Raw genomic sequence first — 19,724 nt, forward strand, 5'->3', positions numbered from 1 at the left:
GACAGCTGCACCGTTTCATTCAACCCACATTTGGACATTTCGTTCTCTTTTTACTAGCAAGTTAGACAGAGACACCTGGCACTAAAATATTCTAGAATTTGATCATTTTCTGCAGTCTAAAATTTGATGATTTCCTTCATGGTGCAAATGCATCTATGGCCACTGTACATATTATATATGTATGTCTGCTTATGGTTGTCTTGTTCTTTCATTTGATGATTATACCAGTCACCCCCAACCCTCCTCCTGAGGGACCCTGGAACACTCATCTATTTGTAACGCACCTTCTAATGCTCATTGCCATTTGATAGGGGGAGCATGCGGGTCATTTTGGGGCAGTCAGGCCGCTACGGCAGATAATCGGACTAATCATTCCTGCCAGCTGAGGATCTCAAAGCATCTTAAGTGAAGCCTTGCAAGTTGCGCTGAGGAAGGACAGAGATATGCTTTTATGCTCCACTGAAGCACAGCTACCCGTGAGAAGAGCATGGCAGCTACCTAGCAGACGGGAACATCAATGGTGTTTTCTGCTGCAAATGCGTCAGTGGCCTCAGCTGAGAGACAAGGGAGGTACAACATTGTCTTTGGGAAGTTGTCTTCTGTGCCACCACAGTGCCTGTACGGCAAGAAAAGACTTTCTTCACCATAGGGACATCAAATCTGTTTATTTGTTTTTCTGTCATCAGCAGTAAGAGTTGGTCACAGCCCAAAGTCAGAGTGTTCATAAAACTTTACCTGTCTTGGAGCAGACCTCTTCAGGTTTCACAGGAAGGGAAGGAAGCAGTTTTGTGCGTTGAATCTCACTGGTGGAAATTTGGGAGTTTTCTAGTACGGTACAGCAGTAATCTATCCCTTGGGCACAGAGGTTTACTGTGCATAGCCGCAAAATAAGTGGTCAAGTCATTGTCACTTCAGTACTTTGCATGGAATATCACAAAACACTTTGAAAGATAAAATTCCTCCTTATTAACTGAATTTGCCAACTCACTTCTGATGCTGGAAACTGTGTATTCATTTGGGAGTTAAAGACTCTGGTCTTGATTCAAAAGGGCACTTACACACCCCAAGGTACAATTTCACAGCAGTTATTCAGAACCTGAAAATAAAGCATGTTCCTAAGTGCTCTGCTGGATCATGGACTATGTTGCAAAAAAGAGAAAATTTAAAATAATTGGAAGATGGGACTTAGGCCTCTAGGTCATGGCTAAGAGAAGTAAAGATATTTTTAATTATTTCCCATTTTCTCTGTTTAAAAATGGCATCAGTACAGCACAGATGTATTCGATACAGAAACCTTTAATCTACTAATTGGCCCAGTGTCTCTGATACTTTGAGTCCATCTGTTGGGATGAGATCTGATGAATTTAATGTGAGGTACCAAGAAATACCCAATGTTTCCTTCTGTACAGGTGAGAGAGACATTGTGAAATAAAAGGGTCATGTTCTGGAGACATGTGTGTGCAGAGTAAATGCATTGATTTCAACCCAGCTATTGCAGACATCTAACAGGTCTGAAGTAGAATTTGTCCTGAAGCTTTTACATGCAAGTGTCAGTGAAGAGCTTGGAACACAAAACACATAATATAAAGTGGCTGAGAAAAACAGTAAAGAAATTTTTTAAAGGAACAAAATAACCCCAAACAAAATAAAGAAGAATTAAAAAAAATGCCTTTGCCAATTGTGACTATTATGATCTGGAATGTGATCAGCTTGCCTCTGCCAACATTTCCATTGCTCCCCATCAATGTATACTAGTTTTTACATCGGGATAAGCTGAAGACAGGCTCTGCTGCTAAATGTTAGCTCAGTTTATTGGTATTTCTCACAAAGGCTCAATACCGTTCATGAGCACAGATAACAAGCAGTGCTTTGCTAGCTTTAGATACCGCTGTTCACCTGTGTGCATCAAGCACCGATCACTGCATATAAAAGCCTAAATGGGGGATGAGGCAGAAGTCAGCACCACTGTCCTGCAGCTGGGGGGATGAGGATACGCTGGCCCCTCAGCTGTGCCATCTCGTTCCCATTGCTGCCCCGTTCAGTGCCCAGACACTGAGGGGGGCTGGAGCCTGCCTTGCTCCCACTGGTCTGGATAGGGGCAGATGCTGCTGGGGCTGTCGGGGTGGTTAGAGCCACGCTGCCAGTGTGGCTTGGCACAGCACCCAGTACAGGCGCTTGAAGGGCCGGGGGTCCCCTGCTGCCCCTGGGCACGGGTATGAGACCGGCCGGCCCAGGGCACATTGGGTGTTTCTGCACTCTAGCAAGCAGCTCCGGCAGCATGCCCCGCTCTGTGTTTCAGGGGACCGGGGCCTGCCAGGGTCAGGTGAGGGCAGAGAGCAGCCGCTGCCACTGTAGCCAGGGCAGCAGGTTCAGGTCCCCAGTCTCCAGGGATGATGACTGGTGTCCTACAGCTCTGCTGCAGCTCTGCCAGCATCTCTCTGAGGGGTCCCTCAGCTGAGGCGGTGAGTCCAAAAGTGCCTGTTAAGTGTCAGCGGGTCAGTCGGCTGGCTGCCAGGAGCTGGACCCTCCAGGTGGCTGCTGGGTCCCTCTGGCTGGACCATCTCAGAGCCTCCTTCCACCTGCTGCACAACTCGACAGGCTTCCATGGGCTGATCCTGGACCCTAACTTGTTGGAGAGAAAGGGGAGTCAGGCCTCGGTAAACACCATGAGGTGAAACCTGCAGCTCTTCCATGAACACATCAAAAACACTGAAGATTTTGTAAGGTGTTGCAAAGAATCAGGTGGAGCGGGAAGAGCTCCTGTAGCACCCAGGTATTTTCATCACAACGGTTTTGGAAAGATCTTCCATACTTCAGTGATAGACATCTGCATGCTAGCCAGGGAAAGGAGAGCTGTGACAGGCAGAGCTGGTTTTTGAAGAGGCAGGAAACTATCTAAAATGAGGAGGGCAGAAGTGTGTGGAGGGCAGAAGAGCCTATGGAGTAGGAGCACTCAAGCACTGAAAAAAGCTGCCCAAGAAGGGCCCTCCAGTGACCACACATTTTCAGATGCAGATTGTCCTCACAGACCTGACCCTGCTGCCTGGGGGCAATATCCCATTTGACAAGAGCTACTTGGCAGCTGTGACCCTTCATCCACCCCAACTGTCCCCAGCATGGCTGGGGCTCCCTACCCGGCAGCTCTCACCTCTCCATCCATCCAGAAAGAAAGGATGACTCCTGTGTATCCCCACCCTATCTATCACGTCTGGAGCCAATTGCCCATTTCTCTCTTTCTCACCATACTCACAAGTTAACAAAATCCCACATCAAAAGTGATTGTGACTGCAATGCAACAGGTCTCCCTTCCTTCTGTCTAAGTGAGCATCGTACTGGTATTAGAGCAGAAATTATTTTGTTCAAGTCTTTGTATAATATTTAAGTTTGGAAAAATCTAAAGCTAGTCATGAGTCTACCTACTTTTTCTGTATAATACCTTTCCTTTGAAAATACTGCCATATGAAAATGCACATAAATATAACTACAGCTTTGATTGTTGTGATCTCAAATGCATTTCTCTGTTCTTTTTGTGGACAATGAAGCTTTCAAACAGCTGTCTCTGTGTGCTGTATGTAGCCCTCCTTCTCTGCAGGTGATGTTGTATTAGTATGTATCCTTTATTTTGCAGCAAAGCTTCAGAATCCAAACCAAAATGAGACTCTGCTCATGGAGGGGCTCCACAAACACAGAATGATGGGACAGATCTAGCCCCCCCAAAATCTTGTCTTGGTTATGGTGTACAGAGGCCAGGTGACATCTAGAAACATTTAAGCTACACAGAATGGATCCAGGCTGTGCAATAAACTCAGCTCTGGAGATCTGCCTACAGTGCACCTTGGTGCAGAGATGCACCTGCACATGCAGGCAGCAAGATGCCAGGGTGGTAGTGCTTGAGCTGTCCCATATTTCTTACCCCTTGCAGTCCTCCACATCATGTTATTCCCTTCTCACCACCGCCAGGTACCCGTCTGTCTCCTGCTGCATGCGTTGGCAGCCAGTGAGCCGCATGCCTTTTGCTAACTACAGTATGCAGGATGGCAATCCCACTTTGGGTTCCTCCAGCTGCCGGTCTTAAGCAGAGATGCCTCAGAAGGGTCCTCGGTCGTGTCCTGTCACCCTGGTGTCCCTTCAGCTCTACCTTCTCTTTACTTCCTTACACTTGCGGCAAAGCTATTTTGAAAGAACGGGGATTGATTTTAGTCATGTGGAGTTTCTGCCAGTTCCGGTCTTTCCCAACAGCGAGCAGCAGCATACGGAAAAGCCATCAGAAGCAGCATGCCGCAAAGCACTAAGTGGATGTACGAGGCACCAAGCTGCTACTGAAGGAAGGGTTTGTTTGCAAACTCCACGTGTGATTAGGCACAGGAAACCTACCTGTGTGTGACCTCTCAAGCCAGATCAGAAAGTCACAGCACTTAAATGGCTTGAGCAGATCCTAGTGAGATACCTCAATATTGTGCTTCCAGAAAACATGGGTTTTGGAAAATAGTGTTCTACTTGTTCTTGTTTGCTATTGCGTACGAGATGTGCCCAGTATTAATGTAGATAATACATATGAAAACAAACAAACAAACCTTAAGGAAAATCTCGCAAGACAAGCACAGCAGCATTGATGGGAAAGATGGCAATTTTTTGGAAGCAGCACTCTGATCTAAGTGCGCCAGTGTGGGAAATGCATGAGCCTTTGGGGGAAGATCAAGCTGGAGGAGGAGGAAGTTAAATGCTGCTGGGTTAAGAAGCGTCTCCTGAAATAGCAGAAAGCATGAAGACAAGTGGGGAAGAAAGGTACTTCTCGGGTACTGAAGAAGTCTTCTCTCAGCTTCCTCGTGTTTCCATCCTGTCTCAAAAGACAGAAGCAGTATAAGGCAAGGCACAGAAAACATCCATGCTAATGGAAACAGAAACTCCCTGATAGACAATCAGATGTAATGAATGTTCCTTCTTACCACTCCTGTGACTGACGCCCTGTCTCCTCTTCTGACACCTCTGAGGGTCTCCGGGGGCTTGGGGAAGGGCTTTTCATGTGTCCGTAGCGCAGCGGAGAGGTGCTGGAGGTGGGGTCCCTATCCCAGAAACTGGATAAACAGACAAAGGCATGAACAGAACAGTCCTTCAGCAAAGAATTACTCAGTGCTTGTCTGCCAGCAGGGAGCTTTAGAGCTGCAAAAGCAAAGGAAACAAGCAATCTGCTTGCAGCTTTCCACACACCCAACAATATTTAATTATTAAGATAAGTCATATATTAACCATGATGTTCGTTATTTTGTTTTGGTTGGGTTTTTTTTTCTTTTTACAGAATGCATTTATATGTCAATTAAAAAAGATATTTTTCATGTGTTGCGAGCTATAGTGACAAATGAGATGTGGGATTATTGTATTTAAAAGGTTTTGCAAAATAAAAAAAAATAAATTCCTCTTTCCATGTCGTTTACCCTGCAGTAATCTGCATAAAGCTAATGTCAGGGGGGCTGTGAGGGCTGGCTCCAGCTGTGCAGCCCCACGGGCCTGCACCACCTCTCCTGAAGCCAGCAGATCCTACTCGAGTTACTAGCATTAACTGTATGTATTTTTGCAGGACTAAAGTCTTTATTTTTCCCACAAGGGACTTTTGATTGTTTTACTAGCCTGAAATAGTAATTGCCACGTGTTTCTTTTCTTTACCACCGCCAGGTAATGGCCTTCTGCTTAAAGCAATGACTAGCAGGAAAAAACCCAGACATTTCTGCAGTGCCACTGTCTTTTTATACTAATTTATCATTTCTCCTATTAATAAAGGTTTGTAGGAAGAGACAAACTGGGAGACTCTGTGTCCAGCAAGCCCTTCTGGGGGGATCACCTCCACTGTAAAGTCCCCCCCGTGCCCTGAGATGTCTTTTTAGGGAGGGAGCATCACCCACTGGGGACTGCCGGCCTGTTCGTTAACCAGATGAAGAGACTTTTAATTAAAATTCAGCATCGTGGCCTCTGCTGAATCCGTATCTGGTTGCTCTCTGGCTTCTTTCCCACCTCCCCAGTGGCAAAACAGTGCAATTCACTGATATTTATGAAGTCTGAAATCTTCAGATGAAGAGTTCCTCTGAATTAAAATCCCTCTGAATTAAAAACCACGTTTCCTAGTCATTTCCCCGCATAAGGCCTTAATTATTACTTTTTCTTCAGCTTCATCCAGGAAACACTTTTTATTCCGTCGCAGGAGCACAGGCCAGCCCCGCGGCCCCCTCCGCGGTCGAGGCCCAGGCTCTCTCCTCAGGCGGGGCCCCGCCCTGACAGCCCGCCCCGCCTCAGACGAGCTCCCGCCGCTGGGGGGGGCTCCCACGAGGCCAGCGGGTGCCCCGCCCCTGGGGCGCGCGGGACCCCACCCCGCGGGGAGTTCCCCCCCCGAAGAAGCCGGTGGCCGGTCTCCCCGGCGGGAAGGGCTCTTCCCGCGGGCCGGGCAGAGCGGCGGGGCCAAGACGTCCCCGCCGGAGGGGACTCGTCCCTTGGGGCGAGGGGGCACGGCCCTCCCCGCGCCAGAGCGGGGAAGGGTCCCCGACTCCCCCGCGGGGACCAGGCTCACCCTGCCACGAGGGAGGCCGCCGCCGAGAGGGGGTGGGAGGGGGCGTCCCGGCACCTCGGCGAGGGGACACGCCCCGCCCGCCCACGCACCGGCATCACGCGCGGGGGCGCAGCACCCCCACCCCCTCCGTCCGCGTCCGCGCGCTCGGACGCAGGCGCGCGCGGGTGGCGCGGGGCGGGCCGGGTCACGTGCCGCCGCGGCGGAGGGAGGCGGAGGCGGCGGCGGCGGCGGAGCGGCGCCGGCCTGCGCTGGCTCTCCCGGGCGTCCCCGGGCCGAGCGCGACCCCCCCTCCCCCCGCCCCGCGTCCGTCCCCTCCCCCCCCCCGCCTCGCCCCCGCGCCACCCGCGCGCGCCCCCGCTCGCCGAGGCGGCCCCCGCCCTCCTGCGCGCGCTCGCGGCGCGGGCGCGGCGGCGGTGGCGGAGGCGGCGGCAGCGGCAGCGGCGGCGCCACCGCGGCCGCCACCAGCGGCGGCAGCGCCAGGTGAGGGCGGGGCGGGACCGGCCCTCGGCGGGGCCTCTCTGCCGCCGCGCGGGGGTGCGGGGACCCGGCGAGCGGCGAGTGTGACAGAGGCGGCGGGGCGGAAGCGGCGCCCCGGCGGTGTCAGGGCCGGCGGCGGCCCGGGCAGAGAGCAGGCCGGGCCCGCGGCGCGGGCCGGCGGGCGCGGGCCGCAGGCGGGCGGCGCGGCGGGAAGGGGCGGCGGGGCCCGGCCCGCCGCCGGCGGAGCGCCGGGCCGGGGGCTGCTGGGCCCGGCGGGGCTCCTTGGCTGAAGCCTGTCAGCGTGCTGTGGGGGACCGCGGCCTGGGGCCCCAGCGCTGGGTGAGCCCGCCCGGCCGCGGCCTGCAGCCTGCCCCTGCCCGGCCGGGATGGCTGTTGAACCGGCCCCGTTTCTCCCGACGCTCAAATCTCCACTTTTCGCCGCAACCTGTTAAATCCTGAAATCGGCCCTGCGCCCTCAGTCGCGGTCGCGGCCCCGGCCCCGGCCCGGGAGGTGGTCGCTCGGCTCTGCGAGGCCGTGCCAAGGGCAGCCCTTTATTTCCCGGGGAGGAATGCGTTTCAAGCGAGACGTGGAAAACAGTCGGGGTACTGTCAGCCACGGGAACTTCTTTTCGACTTAGGACGTTGTTTCCGATTTTAGTTTCTCAGCCCTGACCTCATGGGGGCATTGACGTCTTCGTGAGATGTCAGCGAGGGTGTGCTGACGTTTCTTTGAACCCAAGCTTTTGTTTGAATTCCCTCGGTAACTCTTTAAAATAGTCAGAGAAAGGCTTCTTAACTTATTCCGTGGGTTTGATTTCTGCATTTCTCAAAGTTTCATCTGCTTTTAGAACGTCTCTGAAAAGCTGGGGTTCTGATTCCTTCAGGCTTCCTTGGGGAGCAGGAAGTGGAGAGCTTTTCTGTCACTCACCTTGGCATGGTTCTGAAAGCTGACTGGAAGTGGTAGCTTTATGAGCTTTGTCTCTTCAGAACCCCTCAGCTTCTGGACACGCACATTTGTGCTCATTCCCTAACTGACAACTGTAGTAAAACCTTTCTCATTTGAATTTTATTAGATGAAAAACAATGCCTCTTGTTGGTATTTATCTTTATAATGATTGTGCATTGTAGGCTTTCTGGCTGGTTCTTTGGTTCGGTATTTCCCATATGAGAAAACAATCATAGAGAGCAAATTTGGTATTTTCAAAAAAGGTTGCCAAGTGTAATAACCACAGCTTGTGGATTTAGCAGTTCTTTTCTGGTTATAGCAAGCGTTCCCAGCTTTTCTGTGCATCTTGTGGAGAGGGAGACAAAGGTCTCAAGGCATGAATCCAAAATGGCCAGGTCTACGAGCCTCTGGACTAAACGCACTACCTACAGCAAGACATCAAGGTGTTTGCTAGACAGTCGTACGCTCTTCACATACTCACTCAGCCACGTGGCTTCCTTTGAAAGTTAACTAGCTTTACCAGGAAAGCATTTTTCACATTAATGCTGTATCCTGACTCTCCTATGAGAAAAAATAAAATGGGGGAGGCTGTACACAGACCTGATCATCTGCTGAGAGATGACATTTCTTAATATTTTAAACCTACAGAAGGGTATTCTGTTAGGCTTCAGATTTTGTCTGGAAAAACTCCCAGCAGCACTCTCCAGCCATTTTCTCTGGAAGGCCTATTCTTCTATAGGACTTGGAGTTGTTTACAACAAGCCCTCCAACTGATACAGTAATTTTACACTATTCTAGTAAAAAAGAGGTGCTTCTTTAAAATAAACAACTGTGTGTGGGGAAACCTGCGAAATCCAGGCCACCCTGTGCATTTCTAAACTAAGTGTTACTGTTTTCATTTTTCAGTGGCTTGAATACTTGAAAATATGGGGTTGTAGAGGTAAATTCTGCTGAACAATCGTACTGCCACTCTTTGTTCTGTTTAAGTATGATCCTGTCAAAGATAGCGTGCCTTTGTAGTAAATGTTAAATATTTGGAACTGATAACTAAACAGTTAAACAGGTTTACAGTATATTTTTATTTTCTAATACCATATTGATTGCTTTTGGATGGAAGCTGGAGTTACAACTGAGTTACACAGACATAATAAATTTAACAGATTTGCAGTGGCAAAGGGCTTGCTACTGAAGATATCAAAGAGTTAATGTGGCTGTAACAGTTTGATTGCATTGGGAATAGTGAAATTTTGTAGGTCACTAGTGTACCTGTGAAGGGCAGAAGGCATGATAGTGGTGTCTGTTTCAAAATCATGTGGTCTCTATTGAGAAATGCAAATGCTGTGGCATAGAGAGAATACGAGTGAACAGAAGGCCTGTTAGTGTGTAGACCATTGAACAGCAAGACTTAACCCTGTGTATGTAAAAACTGTGTTCAGGCATAAACTTGTTCCTTAACACTGGGCTAGAGCAGACGTAACAGGAGAGAATGCATAGGGTTGGGAAAAGTTAAGGGGCAGAAGTGGAAGGAGAAATAATCCTAGATGACACAGACCTGAGGCAGGGAAGATGCATCGTCAGACTCCAGGTGAGATATTTTCCATCTGTTAGCCAGAGGACAACTGTTCTGTGTTTTGTCTTGACACTGTTACAAACTCTGCTGTCCTCTCCAGGTTGGATCACTGATGCTCTTCAGCAGGAACTACCCATTGCAGATAACTGAGCGTTTCAGCCACCTAGTCAGCGTGTTCCTTAGTTTCTACACATTGATAGCTGAAGGTTTGGCTCAAAGTCGTGTATGAAAGTCAGATTGTCTAGTGTCCTGGCTAATTAGCAGGAAGGAAAAAAGTATTTTCAGTGATGCTGCTGGAATTGAAAGTTCATCTAAGCTTTGCATTACATAGAAGGATAGTAGTGGAAGTTTTCCAGAGGTCCAGGAGCCTGGGCATTGGGGGTCATTTTCCATCCAGTGTGTCCTCTGTCATTAGTTGATGCTATTAACAGCATCCTGCCTGCACTCTGAATTGCACATCAGAAATGGCTATTGTCATAATTAAAAATAGAAACAAGAAGTAAATTCTGTCATGTATATGTTGTGGCCTTGAGGCTGTGTCACAGTAAATAACCCTTCTTCATGTGTTTGGGAAAAAAGAAAGGTGACCAGTGCATGTCACGGTGTAGCCGGTTTGTTTGCTTGGGTGAAGGAGGGAGGTGCACAGGGGACTCCATAGCTTGTGAGAGCCATTGTCTTTTTTGGAACTGAGAGGACAGTTGCCTGCTACTCCAGCTTGAATGAGTAGTCTTGAAGCATAGCCCTACGTAGCGGTTTGAGTCAGATTTGTATGAAAATTGAAAAGTACAGGAGATGAATGATGCCTTGTCTAAATTTGTCTTCATGTAAACCAGTAATTTGGGACAGCTTGTACTGAGTTGCATATGTGGGAGCCTGAGCATTAGGTTTGATGTATGAAAGGGAATGATTGAGTTATTGCCACCAAAAGATGCATGCTATTAAATTCTCCAAGTCCTATGCATATCATTGTAATTTTATAATTTTTAGTCTTTAAAAATCAAATGACCTACCAAGACTGTGCAGCTGGTATGAGATGGCGTTTCTCATCATGATTTCTGGGCAGTACTTGCAGAAACCGAATTGGATGCAAGCCTCTGTTCTGCATACATGTATGCAGGTGGACTCTCGGAAGCCTCCTTCCTTGCTGGATGATACAAGGGAAATGTGAGGAGTTATTTCTGCCTTGCTTTCTGATCAATTGGAAGTCTTGGCATCTGTAATAACATCGTTTTTCCCAGCAGCAAGTGGAGAGCATGTGAGAGATGAGATAGAAGGCTCGTATTGGCAATTGTGATGGATTTCTTTCCCAAAGAAGTCAAGTTAGCAGTTCCAGTGTAGGAGCTGAACCTCCCAAAGCAAAAATACTACCAGTTCTTTTTATTGAGGCTCAGTTAAGAATAATACTGGACAAGAAATAGTGCCTCATCTTTTGGTTGCAGCATGGGAGAGTGGTCCTTCTAAGGGTTATTTGGGGTGCTCACTCTTCCCATCTCTGCAAGAATGCATTGCTGTTTAGTTCAGTTGCATCCTAGTTTTACCAGAAGGTGCAAAGTTGACCAGTGATGACATGGTTCTTAATAGCAGCAATGGCAATAAGTAACACTTTGGAAATTTGATTCTTCCAAAAGCCCAGAGCAGCACAAAATAAGCAGCAAGTTTTTATACAATCAGGAAACTCTCAGAACAATCTTGATTTTAACAAAACCTATACCTACTTCTGTTATATGAAGGTTTTTGGGTTTTTTTTTTTGGTCAGGGAAAACGGTCTCCTTATTACTGAGTGCCTCATACCAAAGGAATTACTTTTAAGCTGTTTGTTTTAGCTTAAATCTTTTTGTCATACTTTATAACATTTCAGAATTTTAAAAACACTAGTGAAATCTTCTAGACTTTTTATTACATGTAAGAAGGAAGAATATTGCAAAGGAATTACTTTTAAGCTGTTTGTTTTAGCTTAAATCTTTTTGTCATACTTTATAACATTTCAGAATTTTAAAAACACTAGTGAAATCTTCTAGACTTTTTATTACATGTAAGAAGGAAGAATATTGCAATAAACAAGAGGTGCAGTTTTCTGTCAAACCTTACTTAAGGACTGGTAATCACAAGAATACCTGGACTGGTTATATTGGCATTTATGAAGCTCAGTGAGAATTTGGTGATAAAGGAGTATCTGTGGGCCATGTCAGCCCAGAAAGGTTTGGTGGAAGTTAAATTCAGCTTTAAATAAAAAATTTGTCGCAGCACAAACAATTAATACATTGCTACTTGAAAATGAGTTTTCTCATAGTCTTTGGAAGGCAAGATAAAATATAGTTTCTTGTGAAGATGCATCTGATTTTAAATAGCATCTCATTTTACTTGTTTGCAGGTTGCATTGGTGGATATTTTTGAAAAGTTAGATGCTGCAAACGTCTGTCATAGTATCCATCTGTTACAAGCTATAGTGTATTTCTTCCAAATGGAATATCCTTAACATGTGAAATTAATAATTCATCTAATGGGAATTGACTGATCAAATGTTACACTGTGTAGACTGCAGCTTCCAAGAAAATTGCTGATTCCGAGTTAACTTATGACTTAGGAAGAAGACTGGCAGCCCTTCTGTGTTAGTTTCTTAGCTGCCAGAAGTGGGAATTTCTGTGTGGCTAACTTAACTGCAGTTGAATCTCATTCTGGAGTTATCATCTTGTTTTTTAAAGCAACCCTGATGATCTTGTCATTCAAATTCTGTTGAAATAAAAATTAATGGCTCAGTTGAGATGTGTCCATTGCAGCTTGGCATGAGTTGTGCAGTTTCAACAAACTTCATGAAACTTTAACAAACCAATGTTCCACTAAACCTGCTGTTAAAGTACATCAAGATACCACTGCAAAAGGTCATATGTGTTATAACAAGCTGTAGTTTTCTCCTTGTTGGAAACACTTGGGTTTAGGTGTTTTATGCTTGAGGACTGTGGGAGTGAATGGCGAGTAGTTCTGTATCAGAATGTGTGAATGAAGCCTGCCTTCCTGTAGAGTTACTTGTTTTGTTTCCTTGACGTTTGGGAAAGCATAAGCTCTGAACTGTTTCTGCAGATGGAGTGCTTCATGGGGCTGTTTTTACGGATTCCTTCGTGTCTGCTGAGGTATGTGTTCAGTCTCGGCATTTCCAAGGTCTCTGTCAGATAGCTTATTGTAATGAAAGTTGGAGTTGATGAACCAATATTGAATAGTTATTTTCCTTAAGCAAATTTGGTATCGTCTTGTGTGTACTATGGGAATGGAGATATCAGCAGTTAATTGTTGTTCTTACTGTAGCCCGGGCTGAGCATCCTCAGTTTCTTACAGGAGCTTGCTAGGACAGCCTGTCTTTTCCAGTCCTCTCTTCTCTGGAGCAGTTGGGTGTCCGCAGACAATCTCATACACTCCACCTGTGGTGAGGGAGGGTCACCCTTCCCCTCGAAAGGGAGAATTGAAGGAGCAAAAAGCCCCTTGGTTCCTTGCACCAAGGAGTTCAGATGATTTTCCCTCCAGTTCACCACCCTTCAGCCAAATGTTGACTCTTACCCCTGCCTTCCTAAGGCATAGATAGAATGGGGGCTGACTTCTGTCAGGTTTGAGGCCGCCTTAAAAACAGTTTTTACTTGGCAAGTAAGGACTGTCCTTTCACGTGAACTCTTAGCACGGCTTTGGAGATAACCAGCCAGTTTGTTACATGACTCAATTTTAGGCCATCTAAAGTAGTCCATGGAACATCGTTTTATAAAAAGGGTGGGGAAGAAAGAACTGATGCAATATCCACTCTAGAATGTGGAAAGCTTTCTTAGGTTTGGCTTAGACTTAATAAACTATGTCAAAATTTCATATTTCGGTTTTGCTTGTCAGCTTGGTATCTGGTCGTGGTACTCAGGCAGGTTTGCTTATAGCTAGAAACAGCAAAGTTGCTGCTTATGATAGAGCCATTCAGGTCTTATAATTGTACTATATTGCTTCTTGAATTACAATGCTGATTTAGAAATACAAGAAGATACCAGAGGTTGAAAAGTGTTAGATGACTATTAAAAGTGCTACAAAGCATATTGGAGCTGCTTTAATATGAATGCTCGTTCCTTCCCTTCGAGTTGCTGGGCTGGCAGAAGTGCAAAGGCTATGGCACAATACCAAGGCTTTTAAAGCAATTTTACTTTGTTGTCTAGATAGAAGATAGCAAATTTCTGCTTTATCTTTCTGAGTGTTCTTCCCTCTTCTGCTTCCCCAGTTTGTTTTTTGGGTAGTCCCTGACTGATGAGCAGGCTGGTGTGTAAGCAGAAGATTTGCTTGAAAAACAGCACTGGGATGTTAATATAAATCATCTTGATTTGAGGGGTGGTGTTTTGTTTTCGTTGAAGCCATTAGCATTAACTGCTGTGTTTCTGTTACCCTGAGAGGTGTGAGTGCAACTTGATGAGACTGTGAACAAGAGCAGGTTCTGGGGATGGATTCACCTTGCTTTGTTGGCCACCTACGATAAAAATGTCTGTTTGAGGTGGTCCTATGGGCTCATAATGTGTTACGAGCTTAACCTGAGCTGGTTTAGGTGCCTGCTTAGGATGAGCTGAAGTGCATCCTAGTTGTGCCAGTTTCTCTTTTCTGAAGATAAATTTAGTCTAGAAGAGTTTATCTTAAGACTTAATAAATACATTATTCCAGATAAAACTTGCTGTGGTTAGAGGAATAAAATGGTATTTCCAACCAAAAGGAGTATTCGGGTTTTTGCCTGTAATGAAAGATTGATTTTTCAAGATCCTCAGTTTTTGCTGTTAATATTGGAATATGGTAACGTGTGCTTTTTACATTACTAAGGAGAGAGTTGGATTTAGTGCAAAACTGTGTATTAAAAATCAAGGTATTTGCTGTTATCTTCAGTATTTTTGTTTTTTGCATCATTGTCTGATGAAACGTCATGGTTTTCTTTTAGGATTACGTTTTTGGGAGTTGCTGTTTAACCATGTTTGCCAGTCTGGAATTACCTGAAGACCTGTTGCATGTCACAAAATACTGAAGTTGTGGAATTTGTTTTGGTAGGTAAAATAAGTATATGATGCATTTGAGTATCTCTTGTTCTTATATATTCTCCTCCTAACTGTTGCACTAATAGGTCCTTGCCTCTAATGTTTGTGTGTGTTTGAAGGGCTGGGCTGTCTTTCAGAGCTGACTTTTCAGTCTGCTGTAGAGGGTTATGGGCATTTGTCATCAGGTTTGTAGCGGTTTTCAGACCTTCCTCCCAAAGAGGACAGTTGAGACGCTTTTGTGGTGTTATCCCTCTTTAATGCTAAAGTTTGAAGTTCCAAACTGATGGAACTACTCCTAGCTAAGTTGTTCCAGAGGAAATTTTGCTGCATGTTTATTTTTAGGTACTCTTTCATATTATAACAGTGATTCTTAGCCTTACTTAATCTCCTTGTGTAACAATATGACACTTGTCTAGAAGTTGTTTAAAAGTTTCTTTTGTGTATTTTTGCCAAAAACAATTATGTCATTTTTAATCTTTGTGTCATAGAATGGTTGTGTGTTTATAGGCTTACTCATTGGTCAGATTTAACAAGCTTCAGGATCACTATGCTAGGCAGCAAAACGGTTGAAACAGTTGTAGGAGGATAATACACTGTTAACAAATTTGCAATAAAAAGTGTTATGATCAGACTGTTTCTGGGTTTTATAGGTGGTACACTGTAAAAGTATGCCTGCCTGGGTGCATGTGAGTACATGTTGTGTATTAAAAGAAAGCCACCTTCTTAACAGTATTCTGGCAATGCTGAACCTCCTCCATCCCCATCCTGAAAAACTTAATAAATGCCTTTACATATTTTCTCACTGGCACCTAAACCAGATGAAACAAGAAAACTTTCAAGTGGATTATTCAAGATGGGGTTTTTTTCTGATTTCCTTTTTTTTTTTTTTTCCTTCCTAGTAAGTTGCTTGAAAACTATTTTTCAATGAATGCAAAAGCAAGGAGGGTTCTGTATCCTTCAGAAATTATTTTGCTACTGCAATCAGAGACTTTTTCTCCTCGCTCTCAGTTCTGGATTCCCCAGGGGACTTGATTGTAGTCTCATTTCTGGGCTGTTTTTTCTTTCTCTTCCCTGTTGCAGCTTTAAATAATAGTCAGTGTGAGGATGAGGACCCTGCTCAGTGCTAACTTCTGCCATCTGCTAGTGAAGGCCGACAGTCAATCCTTCCTTCTGCTCTCGCCCTTTCCAAACTTCTGTGTAATTTGGAAGAGTACTTTTTCAGGCGTAGAGCAGGATTTTAGTACTTTCTATTTAATTGGGCTTCTTGCATGTTTGTTTTGAGAGGGTGCATGTTCTGGTGTGACATCAGTTGTGAAAGTGTTTATTCTGAGTTGCCTGAAATGTATAAACAGCTTGTAAATCAATAAATAGACTGTGCCACAGAAAACCTTGGGCAAGTTACTAGACAAAGCCTGGTTTTGGTTTACTGACTTGTGTAGTGCCGTGGTTAGAAGAAAGCAACACAAGAGGTTTCACATTCTGTTTAAGAAATAAATTGACATAACCTTAAGTTTGGATCAGTTGAGCAGATCTTGGGATGAGGATACCAAGATACCAGGTTTGTTTGGTTTTTTTTTTCCCTATGTGGTTTTTGTTTTGATTTGTTCTTTTTTTTAACCCCAGAGACCAGCACTTCCATCTGGCAGTGCTGGCACTCCAGAGCCTTCTGGCTTTCTGGTGTTCAGCTGTTCCCCAGCTAGTGACAACTGGCTTTTTCAGATTTTGCTCTAATCCCATCTCTCCCAGGGACTGGATGGGATTTTCTAAGTATTGCACAGTCACGTGGCACTGGGTTTGTTGTGCAGGCTTCCTTTTACTATCGGGGCTGTTGATGGGGGGCAACATGTGGCATGACAAACTGCCTTCTGGGTTCCCCGTGGTGTGCAGTGGGACCCAGCTGTCCATCAGCCCGGAACTAGACTGTGGCATTGCTGCATGCTACACAAATTCTTCCTCTGGAGAGCGTCTCTCTTGCACAGCTTAGTCTGTCCATTGTTTTATCCATATGTGAAGTGTACCTGGGAGTTTCAGCCTCCAGCAGCCCGGGGTGTGCCCTGTATCCTTCGGTTTGGACACTCTGGTCTTCATGAGCTGTTTCCTGCCACCCCCTACCACCATACAATACTGCAGGTGCATTTTGGTTATTAGTCTGTTATCTGGCTATTTATCCCTGCCTCTCATTTCAGTTACATATTTTTAATAATTAGACTGTACTGAATAAGATCAACTTTATAATAAACAGGCTTAACACTGCCCCAGGCCAAGTTCATGGGTAGATCGTTGCCACGTGGTAGCACAGGACTTGCTCTGAGTTTCCAGAAACAATTGCATAATGGGAAATATTAAATCGGAAACTCTAAAAACAACAGGGTGCCAGGGCAGGGAGGAGGCCATGCATGTTCTTTGAACAGAGGACGATATTCGGAGACCTTTTTGTGCTGCCATGTGAGCATGAATGCTCAAGTTGATGAAATGTGCTGTGGTTATGCAGATCAATTCAAGTACGGTTCTTACTCATCAGAGATACTCTATAGCCTGCTGGGAGTTCATCTCGTTTACAGGAATTGTTGAATGACCAGAGTTTTACCTGTGTGTGCTTATGCTAAAGGCTTTTTGTGTTTATGTGGAAGAGTGCTGAGCAAGGGTATATGCTAATTATGGTCATGTCCTGGCTTGTGATTTATGGAAGTCAACCCTATAACCAGGTGACAGAATTTGTTAGGACAAGGGATGCAGCTGGGATTCATTTGGTTTGAGATGCACAGTGTGCTGTGCTCTGCCTGAAGAGGAAGATTTCACAAATCATTACTTCCTCCTGTCATACTTGAGATAAATTATACCTGAATATAGGAACGGACTAACCTGCGTGTGTTTGAGAGGGAGAGAGGGAAGATGGATGTAGCAGAGATCCTTCAGGAGTGTAATGGCGGGGGGGGGGAAGCGAAGGGAGCTGTAGCTACATGTTCTTGTCCAGCAAGTAACATTTAAAGCTCAATCTTGGTTTGTTTTTTTTCTTAACTCAAGCTTTTCCTGCAGTCCCATGATTTTCTGAGTCAAATGAAACAAGGCCTGTAGTCCGTTGGGATTTAGCGAACTGTATATAAAATAGTGTTCATGCAGGGCCAAAAGTTCAACAAATCCTGTCAGGTTTTGGCACATTGAGGTGAGGTTGGTGGAATCTGGTCTAAGCTGCAGCATTTTCATAAAGTCTTTAGAACCACAGTTTAAGTAGTCTGGGAGTCTTCTGCTCTTTAACAGAGAACATGGATGCTTCAGACACTTCCATTCAAAAAAAGATTTTAAATGTTTGTGTTCTTATAGAGAAATTTTTATTTCTTTGGTGTCAGGGTTTGTCAGAAGTACTCGTGTTTCTTGCTGCAGGTGGAACACCCCATCCCCTCCAAGTAATTGTGCTTTTTCAACATGTAAGAGCCTGTATATTGAGCTGAGATTTCTGTCCCTGAAAAACTTAATCAAGATGTTCAGATAAATAATCTTCTGTGTAATTTTTCTTAAAATAGAGTGCTTATATTTCACAGGATGCTTGCCTCATTCAGTGCACAGAATGACTGTGCTTGGTTGTTAAAAAGGTTATTTGTGTAGTATTCCCAGCTTCTTTTTCCCTCAAGTCAGTGTATATGTAATGAATGATGTAGGGATGCAGAAGGAGAAGGAGTTCTATCTTGGTTGGTGTAAAGCCAGCTCTGGTAAAGAAGTTCCCTGTCCAAGAAATTATGTGTGAAAATCAATTAAAACAGCTTTTCACAGATGCTTATTAATTGTCATTCTCATTTTCTGGGCACCTGACATGAAACTGAGTAGTTTAACTTAATGGAGGTGCCAAACACTGACCTGTAATTGAGATACAGAGCTGAGCAGCAAGGAGTCTGAGGAAGAAAAGAAGATTTAATTGTCTCCGTGTTCACCTGGTAATGAATTTTTTAAATTTTTATCTCTATTCCCCATCTTTAAAATTTCCATGGTAATAAGTAACTTATGAAAGCACTATGGAAATAGATCAGTGACTGTGAAACATTTTTACTTACTTTCTGTTGCAGGACAAGAAGAGCTTGTGAGACAAAATTAGCTTTGTTTTTAATCCGAGATTTGAGTCGTGTTTGAGAATGAAGGCCTGGTGCTGCAGTATGAAGAGAGTAACTATATGTAAAATAGGTGATTATTCATTAATGCCATTTAGCCTGCCTAGTGTGTTGTAGGGTTGAAAGGGAGAAAAACACCCCTGTATTATGTAAAATCACAGTGTGTGCATAGAGGCCTGACCAAAAGCTGAGGGTATTTTGTGACTTCCAAGTCCTTTTTTTTTCATTTGTAATATTGTCCCTTCAGCAATGTTACACGAGTGTGCAAACAACGTAGAGCTGAATCTAGTCTAACATAGTTAGATTTTTTAATTAGAAAAGGCTGTTTTCTGGCCAGTATCTACAGCTCACCTTTTAATCTTGGAGCTGTGGTTTTAATTTGTGTTGGGAACTTGAACCTCTGCCAAAAACCCAATCTGTATCATATTCAAGGGTATGTCATCCCAAACTAAATGTTTTGGGTGGGTTGTGCTGAATACTGACAGCTTTGGAGTTATGAGGTCTTGACAGTCCTGGCCGCTGAATTGGTTTGTCTTTGACAGCAGTGTTCAGGAACAGGTCCCTTTTTTTTGTTTTTGACATCAGCTTTGGCTGTTGGTGTAGATGGTTTTAATCTTTTAGCAATACTTGCAAAGCGTTGCGGGTGGGAATAGAGGTCTCGCCTGAAGGAGTTAGTGCCATAGCCCTTGTAACGGCTTCTGTTGGAGTGGAAAAATTTCTATCTTAACTAAATGGTATTGTTCACTGTAGATGTAGGGAAAACTTTTACCATAGGTTGTACTTTTGTGCACATAACAGCTTAGATTACTATCATAATGCCAAGTAAAATTTATTGTGAAGTCTAGATATTTCATAAAGTAAAAAACATCCAGTATGTGACTTGATGTACTGATTTCATTCTTATCCAAGCTCAACAGGGGCATGGTGGGAGTTGTGAACTAGCACAGGGGAAGCAAATTTCAGGTTGTAATGTGCATAAGCAGGTGAAAACACCTAAATCTTTACAAACTTTTAGAAAGAAGGCATAGTATGCCTGAAATTT

At 44.9% G+C, this 19,724-nt stretch overlaps 1 protein-coding gene across 9 annotated transcripts in view; it reads left to right on the top strand.

Moving 5' to 3' along the window:
• The first annotated feature begins 6,969 nt into the window (after positions 1-6,969).
• Positions 6,970-19,724, top strand: part of NCOA6 (nuclear receptor coactivator 6) — a 48,361-nt gene continuing 35,606 nt past the window's right edge. For 3 of the 9 annotated variants that reach the window (XM_049816189.1, XM_049816190.1, XM_049816191.1), the window contains exons 1-2: positions 11,966-12,677; positions 14,489-14,591. The gene's annotated coding sequence lies outside the window, so the exon portion shown is untranslated. Of the gene's footprint in view, positions 7,037-7,324; positions 9,565-11,965; positions 12,678-14,488; positions 14,592-18,404; positions 18,756-19,724 lie in introns of those variants that run through there. The other 6 variants (XM_049816184.1, XM_049816185.1, XM_049816187.1 and 3 more) reach the window with 6 other exon arrangements.

The sequence above is a fragment of the Accipiter gentilis genome, chromosome 14, assembly GCF_929443795.1.
Source record: "Accipiter gentilis chromosome 14, bAccGen1.1, whole genome shotgun sequence".
NCBI classification, from domain to species: Eukaryota; Metazoa; Chordata; class Aves; order Accipitriformes; family Accipitridae; genus Astur; species Astur gentilis.